Genomic DNA, 8,191 nt, shown 5'->3' with positions numbered 1-8,191 from the left:
AAAATGTCACAAACATTATAGTAAGAGAACAAAAAATTGATCAAGCAGCAGCATTAAGTACATGAAAATAATGGAAGAAATCATAAATTTCAGTTAATAAAGAGATTTTTATACTTATGTCAACAACTGCAAATAAGAAAGGAGTGCAATTTGCAACTTTACTATGCCATTTGCATTAGCAAATAGTAAAATACCACTTTAAATACAGTTGTGTATACTGGGTAAGAGTGTGTGAACACACAATGATATTGTTTCCTTGAGAACTGGACAGACATGCCTAATAGATACACTTAATCTCTGTGTGTGTTTTTCTCACTTGAGGGTTTTCTTATCTTTTTAAGCACTTTAGGTTTAGGGTTTTTATTTAAACCTCTATGAATTTTTTATTTCTGACTCATTGAGCAAGTTCCCAGAATCCTAAGGCATGTTTTTTTTTTTTAACTAAGATATTTTCATTTGTTGTGATGAAACCTGTGAAGCATACAGAAAATGAATTTTTTAAAAAGAGAACTCAGCATTGAGATGTCTTAACTAAAGTCTTAACAGAGATGCAAAGATTTTCAGAATATAAACTGAAAATGGCATACGTTATAAATGCTAATGTCACTTATATAAAAAGCAAAAAACAGAGAAAAGGAAAAAAAAAAGGAATTCTCCATCAGTTTTTATGTTGTAACTTTCAGTGGGAAAGTTATAGAAATAAGTCCTTGTCAAGGCACCACCCTTATTCTTTTGAAACAATAGTTCCATCTAGTGGACAATTTACCTAAAAATAAATCTTTGATTCCAAATGTTAGAGACAAGTTTTTTTCTTGTGATAAAATCAGCATTAAAAGAAAATAAAAAGGACAACAACAGAGATAATTTGTTTACATATAAAATTCACAATGAATAAGATAGAAATCAAATGATTAAACTGGAAAACAAACAAAAGTTTCTGCCAGTAAACAAAAGACTTTCCTGTAAGAACACACTAAAAATTTGGTAAAAGTGTGGCTGATTTATGGATGTAGAAAGCCAAGCTAGGTAACATAAGCCCTGGAGTGACTGTGGCTAGAAACAAACTACAACTCGTTAAAAAAAAAAGATCTGGTACAAAAGCTTTCAAAAATACAGAGTAACAGAGAACATTTATTCATTTTGGCACCAGTATCTAATGGGCTTGAGTTATATGTTGGTCACTTTCTAGCAGCCACAGACACTGGCAATTGCTTCATTCATATAGTTCAGGAGGCGCTGCCTATTAATGTAAATGATTGTCTAAAATGAACTATTGGAGAAATAAAATCTTCACCTCTAAGTTGTCACATGCTAGCTAAATCGCCAATCAATTCAGATGCTTCATTCAAATATCTGTATTTATTATCTGGATAATTTCAAAATGTTAGCATGGTTGGATTTTTAAAATTGATTTTGTGGAGTGTTAATTCCAGCTACACTATCTCTAAAAGCAGATTGAAGGCCTACAGTGTAAACTTCCGGACACTTTGAATAAAATATACCTGAAGTCACAGTTCTTGTCACTATTGCCCTGCTTTTCATGAACTTAAAACTCGAACCTTCTATAAATGGCTGTGAACTATATCTAGAATTGATTTTTTACCAAAAGACCAAAATGGTTGATTGCATCATGATTTATTTTGTTCAGAATTAAAATGGTTGAGCTCTGAGTGGGTCTTTTAAGACGTGCAGATCTGGTTTCCAGGCGTGAGGGTGTCTGGACAGAGCCAGGACATCTGTGGGTCTCTTTTACCCATCACATTGCTGGACAGTGACTGCACCAACACCAAGCAGACAGACCGACCACCAGGGCAGGCTAAGACTGAACAGAATCTTCCTCTTTTGCACACATCGAAGCCAATTCTAGGGCTTTCCAAAGTTTTTCCTGGATTGAGGCATATGAAATAGCGCCCCATCAGAGATTTCCACGTATCTTTGGGGTGACAAAATGCCACTTTGAAATTATAAAACATCCCAGTGAAAGAATATCTTCTATCTAGCCTTCAAAAGTTAATCATCGTTGTTCTTTCCCTGGCATGAGCAGTCTTAGCAAATGTCTTTGTCACCATTTAAGTACTTCTTCATAGACACAAAATAATTCAGACATGAATGATCCTGAACCTCTTCGTTAATGATTTTTCTCCATAGTAGAAGTTATAACATAGATCTAAAGGTAAATCTGGCAGAACAGACCTTTTGAGAATGAAATGTGAAACGGGTTGACAAACCTGGAACGGTGGTGTGATCTATGTAAGTGATTGAAACAGAACTTCACAGCTATTAGAGGAAAGAGTAGGAGCCAAGTGTCGACGTGTGATGATGGGATGAAGAAAGCAGCTTGATTAAAACGCAGTGTCTTTAAAAGCCTGGTGGCTGCCACGCGCGGCTGTCTGGAAACAGCGCTGACGGCCGGCGTCTGCTGCGCTCCCGCTGGGTGTCGGACGCCACGCACACTCTAGGTGCTTTACTGTCTCTCATTCATTCCCACGATGTGCGCTGCAGAAATCGCCAGATCCACGTCAGAGAGGAAGAGGCTGAAGGCAGAGGAGTTACATCGCTTGCCCCAAATTCACACAGCAAACAGAAGGCAGAAACGGCATTTGCCGTCTGACTTCAAACTCTGGACTTGTTCTATTTCACCAGCAAAACTAATTTTTAAGCCTTAAATGAAATGCTGATACCTAAATCAGGCGAAAAAATGCTTCATGGAAAGCAGTTTGAAAGCACTGAATTACTCCATGCAGAAAAGGCTGTACTGGTCATCATCATTATTATTATTATTACTGACAAAAGCCAAAAGGTGGAAACGACCCAAGGTTCCATCAATGGACAAAGTGTATAAATATAATCATATAATGAGATATTATTATTCAACCTTAGAAACGAGCGAGGTTCTTTTTTTTTCTGCTTTATTTCTGAAATCATTTCTTATCTGCTTACATACCAGACTGAGGTCAGTAAAGGCTCACTCACCAGTGTACACAGGAACGGTATGTAGGGCTGGAACCAGGACATGGAGCTGCTGCAGGGTCCGTGGTCAGGGACCCAAGGCTGGTGGGCCTGTTACAAGGGACGTGGGCAGACGGGGCTCCTCCCGGTCCCTTGCCAGTGGGGGTTGGGTGCAGGACCATGGCCAGAGGAGAAGGAGCCAAGTTCACTGGGATGAAGCCACTTTCTGTCCTTGGCCAGGACCGTGTCTGGAACGCCTGTCACTGTGGTGTGGGATGACCTCCTCAAAATGGCGCTCCTTGGTCTTGGGCTTCATGGGAGTTCCACGGCCTCCCTCCTGGATCCCAAAGCTCCCACAAAAGCACTTGTGTCTGTGTACGGCTGCAGATCATTGTTTGTGTCGGGGACACAAAACAGAAACCTCCTGTTCCCCCATCTTGCTGACCAAGAGTGAAGTTCTGACATGTGCTACAACAAGGGTGAACATTAACAACATTACGTTAAGTGAAATAAGCCAGACACACAAGGATATTGGGCAAATGCGTAGATACTGGAACTAGAAGGCTAGAAGTTGCGGGGGTGAGGGTGGGGGGTGGAAATTGGGGAGTTATTGTTTAGTGAGTACAATGTTTCTATTTTGGATAATGAAAAATTCTGGGAATAATGATGACGGTTACACACCATTGTGGATGTAATTAATGACACTGAATTGTACACCTAAAATGGTTAAAATCATAAATTTTATGTTATGCATATTTTACTACAACAATAATAAAAAAAAATGCTTTGCTGAAGATGAGAGAGATTGAAGGAACAATTCAAAGATTTTTGGATAAAATCAGGAACAGTGAAGTGAAGCGAACTGTGGGCTTGCATGTCCAGAAAAGTAAGAGGACAGATGCTGGACAGCTCTGTCATGGGGCTGGGATCCAGCGATTCAGACAAGTCTGGGTGCAGATAACCAAGGTAGAAGGGGGCGGCAAACAGTGCATCTGCCTACCTGGGAAAGAACGTCTGCAAGTTAATCCTGATTAGTGGCTGAACCTGTTCCCAACTCTACTCAAGAACAGGAGACCCGTTACTTTGCTTCCCCGTATGTAAGGGTTGAACTGAGTTTCCAGTACCTCCAAGTCAGATGTGGAGGCCCTAACCCCCAGCACCTCAGAATGTGACTGCATTTGGTGAGAAGGCCTTTCAGGAGGTGACTAAATGAGACTGTCAGGGTGGCCTTGTCCAGCTGACTGGTGAGAGGAGGAAATTCGGACAGATACCAGGGATGAGCACAGAGGAGAGACCAGGTGGAGACACAGTGAGAATGCAGCCACCAGCAAGTCCAGGAGAAAGTTGCTAGAAGAAACCAAATCTGTTGATACCTTAATACCAGACTTGTGGTGCCCAGAACTGTGAGAAAACTGATTTCTGTTCTCTAAGCCACTCAGTCTCAGGTTATTCTGTTACGGCCGTCTTAGAACACTGAAACGCCACGTGAAACTAGTTTCTTCAGATACTCCTGTTCTACGGTAAAGCAGTTTTATAGATTTAACATCTAACCCTTCATATGCTGTGCTGAAGGAGGACACCAGTGGGGAAGTGGAAGGGGAAAACCCTGATAAAAATGTCCTTTGAGGTAACGTGAGCAGCAGGTGCCTAGAAAGGAAGACGTGGACCAACATTTCCCATCACGATAAATTCCCTTTCCAGGAGCTTCACCCACAGAAGTCACCTTCTCAGCCTCCTGTCCTCCTGCCGGTGACTGGATCAGCATCTCGAGGGTCCGGTTAGGTCCAGCCCCCGACCTCATTTACACGTAGGCCTAGAAACGGACACAAACACTGCCCTGGACAAATCACAAGTGGCTTAAATATTTTAATAAACAAATTTTATTACTAAACTGTGAGTATGCACAACAACTAAACAAGAGGAAATGGCACATTTGAGGCATAATGACAAAATAGTTTTTTCTTAGCATGGGTTCTTGAATTGATTGGAATCCCATGGTCTTTGGGCAGGTACAGATGCCAGGCCCAGTGATGACTTTATCGTTTGCTGTTTGCTGTGTCTTCTGCCCACGTGAACTGGGTCTCCAGCGTGGCCCAAGCATTGTGCTGGGGATGACAGGGGTGCAGCTTGGGCACCACCATCTCTGTGCTCGTGGAGAGCCAGGGCAGGGCACGGAGAGAGCTTCTCGCAGAGCACCGCGGCCCAGCGCACGGCGGCAGGGAGCACCGTGCAAGCACGGAGAGGACAGAGCCGAGCAAGCGGGAGGCTGGGGAAGGGGCTGTATCAAGGAGAGGGTGCTTGAGCTTCATTGTGAAGGAGAAATTCATTTATTCATTCAACAAACAAGCATTTACTGCAGACCTACTGTGTGCCAGGTGCTTTTCTGGTGTACATCAGAATCATCTGGAGGGTTTGATTAAACACAGATTGCTGCTTGCTGAGCCAGGAACTCTGTAGTGGGGACTGAGAGCTTGTGTTTCCAGCATGTCTCTAGGTGACGGTGCCACCGGTCCAAGAATTGTGCTTGGAGAACGGCTGCTCTAGACACAGCAGTGGGAAAGGGGGCAGAGACAGCAGCACCGCAGATCAGACTGTGCAGTTCTGCACAAAGCAAAGGCACCGGGACAGGCAGTGGGGTGGGAATGGAATCCAGCCCAGGCTGGACCTGCCAAGCCCTGAGGGCAACACCCACCTAACGGAAGGGCCACCTGTCTGTGTTTTGTCCAACCAAGGGGTCCTGTAAAATTGTCTGCCTCTGGGTGTGTCTTTTTATCATTGATGTGCCTAGAGAGACCACTGTTTTGTAATCTGCACAAAGGCATGGGGTATGCTGGAGGCTGCAAGAGACATGGAAACAGGGTTGCCATGGAATCGGAGATGGCGCAAGATGTCCAGAATGAGCAGGTGATGGTAAAGACACGAGGACTCCGCGTGGCCAACCGGGATGACTGTCTGTCGTCTCTTGCGCTCAGGAACCTTCATTCTTCTCTGCAGAGAGATTGTGTGTTAAGCTGTTTCACTCACAAGGGAGGGGACTGTCCTTAGCTCACCCTGCCACCATGGCCAGCTCCTCAGCTCACCTGTTCATAAGCCAGGGGATGCTGTCCCATACTAAGTAGACAGTGGAAAAAGGCAAAGATAAAAGACTCAAAGTCCAGGTTAAAGGAAATAACGGTATGGGTAGAAGTTCATGAGTAAATACACAGAGAAGACCACACAGGGACAAGAAGCCTGGTGAAGATGACAAAAGCCATGCGTGCTCGAGATGCGCGCTGGGAGAGTCATGGAAAAAGACTAAAGGAAATTACCAGTGTGCCAAGTCAATACGCAGCAACAGAAAACAGTATTTGCGTGGCTGTATTTAGAGCTGATCTGAGAAGACAAAAAAGAAATTTGCTCAAGAAGAAAGCTGATTAGGAGAAGGTCACGGAGTTTTCAGGCAAGATGACAACGTTCTGAACCCGAGATTTAGCTTCACTAATGAAGAAAGGGAAGATCCTACAGATGAAGAGACTTATTTTGAAAATTTTTAGAACAGGCATAGCCTGAGGGTTATTTCCTGGGCACGATACTTTCTGCACACATCTGCGGTGTTTCTGCTGCCGTCCTGCCCTGTGACTGCTCCCCCACCCCTTTCCAACTGGCTTCCTGTTTAAAAGACTATGATTAATGTGTTAAAATGGATTTGGGTGAGAACAAGAAAATATTGAAATTTCAGCATGTCTGTCGTAAAGGCCAGGGGCTTAAAAGGTTATTTAAGGTCTTCTGTATCTTATTGATCAGATTTTTAAGTTGTGATTACAACATCGCACAGCAAGGGGCAGATGGTTCAGTGAGTGCTACCTGCTCTGTCAGACTTTCAGCAGCACAAGAGAACTGCCACTCTGTGTCACCCAATTCACAGCAGGTAAAGTCTGCTCTTCTGCTAAGTGACTCTCGGGGCACAATAAAGCCCCAGGAGGGATTGTTAAACTGGGCTGGTGGCCCCCACTCCTCCAGTTTCTGGTTCAAATCTCGTAGTGTGGCCTGAGAGTGTGCATTTCTAGCAAGTTCCTGGCTGATGTTGATGTTCCTGGCCTGGGTACTGCAATTTGAGAACCACTGTTTCTAAAGATGAATAATGTCCTTTCTTAGAATGAGGAAATCAGTGTCTAAATGGAAAAAGTCACAGATTTTGGACAGTTCACCGAGCGCTGTGCCAAGGCTGCCGAGGTACGAGCAACACTTGAGCGGCTGTGTGCACGTCTCACTCTGCTCTGAGAGATGTCACCAGCTCTGCCCAGACCACTTGCCAAAGATTCCACACACAAATGACAGGTGAAATACAGCAGCGTTTCAGAAATTCTACCTCTGTGGAGAGAGTTGATCACAATGTGAGGCAAGGCTGTTTGGGTCATGCCAAATAAATGAAGGATGTGGAAAAAAAAATAGAATGTTTGTTTTAAATTTTCTATTAAATGATTTAAAAAATTCTCTAAAGGTAAATTTCAGGGCAGATATTTGCTCCAATCATGAATCAGAATGAAATTTGTGCTGCAAATATTTTTTACCATGCCGCTCTGTATTTGAAGAATGCCACCAGTTGGAAACAAGGACAAAGAGAATAGTAGAACGGGTGTCCTGGTGATGTCCACAAGCAGGTCTGGGAACCTGTAACGAATCTTTCTCAAATCAAAGGCACCACTGGGATTCAGAAAGCCTCCCCTCACCCATGCATTATTTAAGCAATTGTTTAAGCACTTCTAGATAAAGTGGCTTATTTAGCCCCTGAAAAATCACTCAAGTAACTGGAAACAGAAGCAGCTCTTGTACTCTGCCCTTTCTTCTCTGAGCACTGAACACCTCTCTTCCGTGAATAGTCTTCACCCAACGACATGATCGTCGAGGCAGAGCTCCAGTGGAATAAGCTCAAACTGGTGAAGTTTTCGATATTCATCCGTGAGCGACCAGGCCTGTCATTAGTCTGGATTATCCGTATGGGCCGGTATGTGAACACGTAACCCTCAGTCTGCAAGCTGACTCGGGAGAGCAGGGGGTGATGGGGTCGGATTTCCAATGGGGTGAGTTTAACACCACGCTGTTGTTCTGAAAAACAGCACTGTTGGTTCTGAAGACGAGAAGTGCAGGCGCTGAATAGGCGTCACAGGAAGGCGTCAGGCTCCTATTAGGGATGCTGTCGGAAGTGGCTGCTGGGGGGGGTGGAGCTCAGTTCCTTTACGAGGAAGGTGGGGACCATTGAGTG

The 8,191-nt window shown here is 43.9% G+C and overlaps 1 pseudogene; it reads right to left on the bottom strand.

The window, feature by feature from the left end:
• Positions 1-4,806: 4,806 nt before the first annotated feature.
• LOC123630032 overlaps positions 4,807-8,191 on the bottom strand; it is a 36,666-nt pseudogene continuing 33,281 nt past the window's right edge.

Source organism: Lemur catta, unplaced genomic scaffold, assembly GCF_020740605.2.
Source record: "Lemur catta isolate mLemCat1 unplaced genomic scaffold, mLemCat1.pri scaffold_70_ctg1, whole genome shotgun sequence".
Lineage (NCBI taxonomy): Eukaryota > Metazoa > Chordata > Mammalia > Primates > Lemuridae > Lemur > Lemur catta.
The sequence above is the reverse complement of the archived record's forward strand: the minus strand, read 5'-3'. Positions and strand labels throughout refer to the sequence as shown.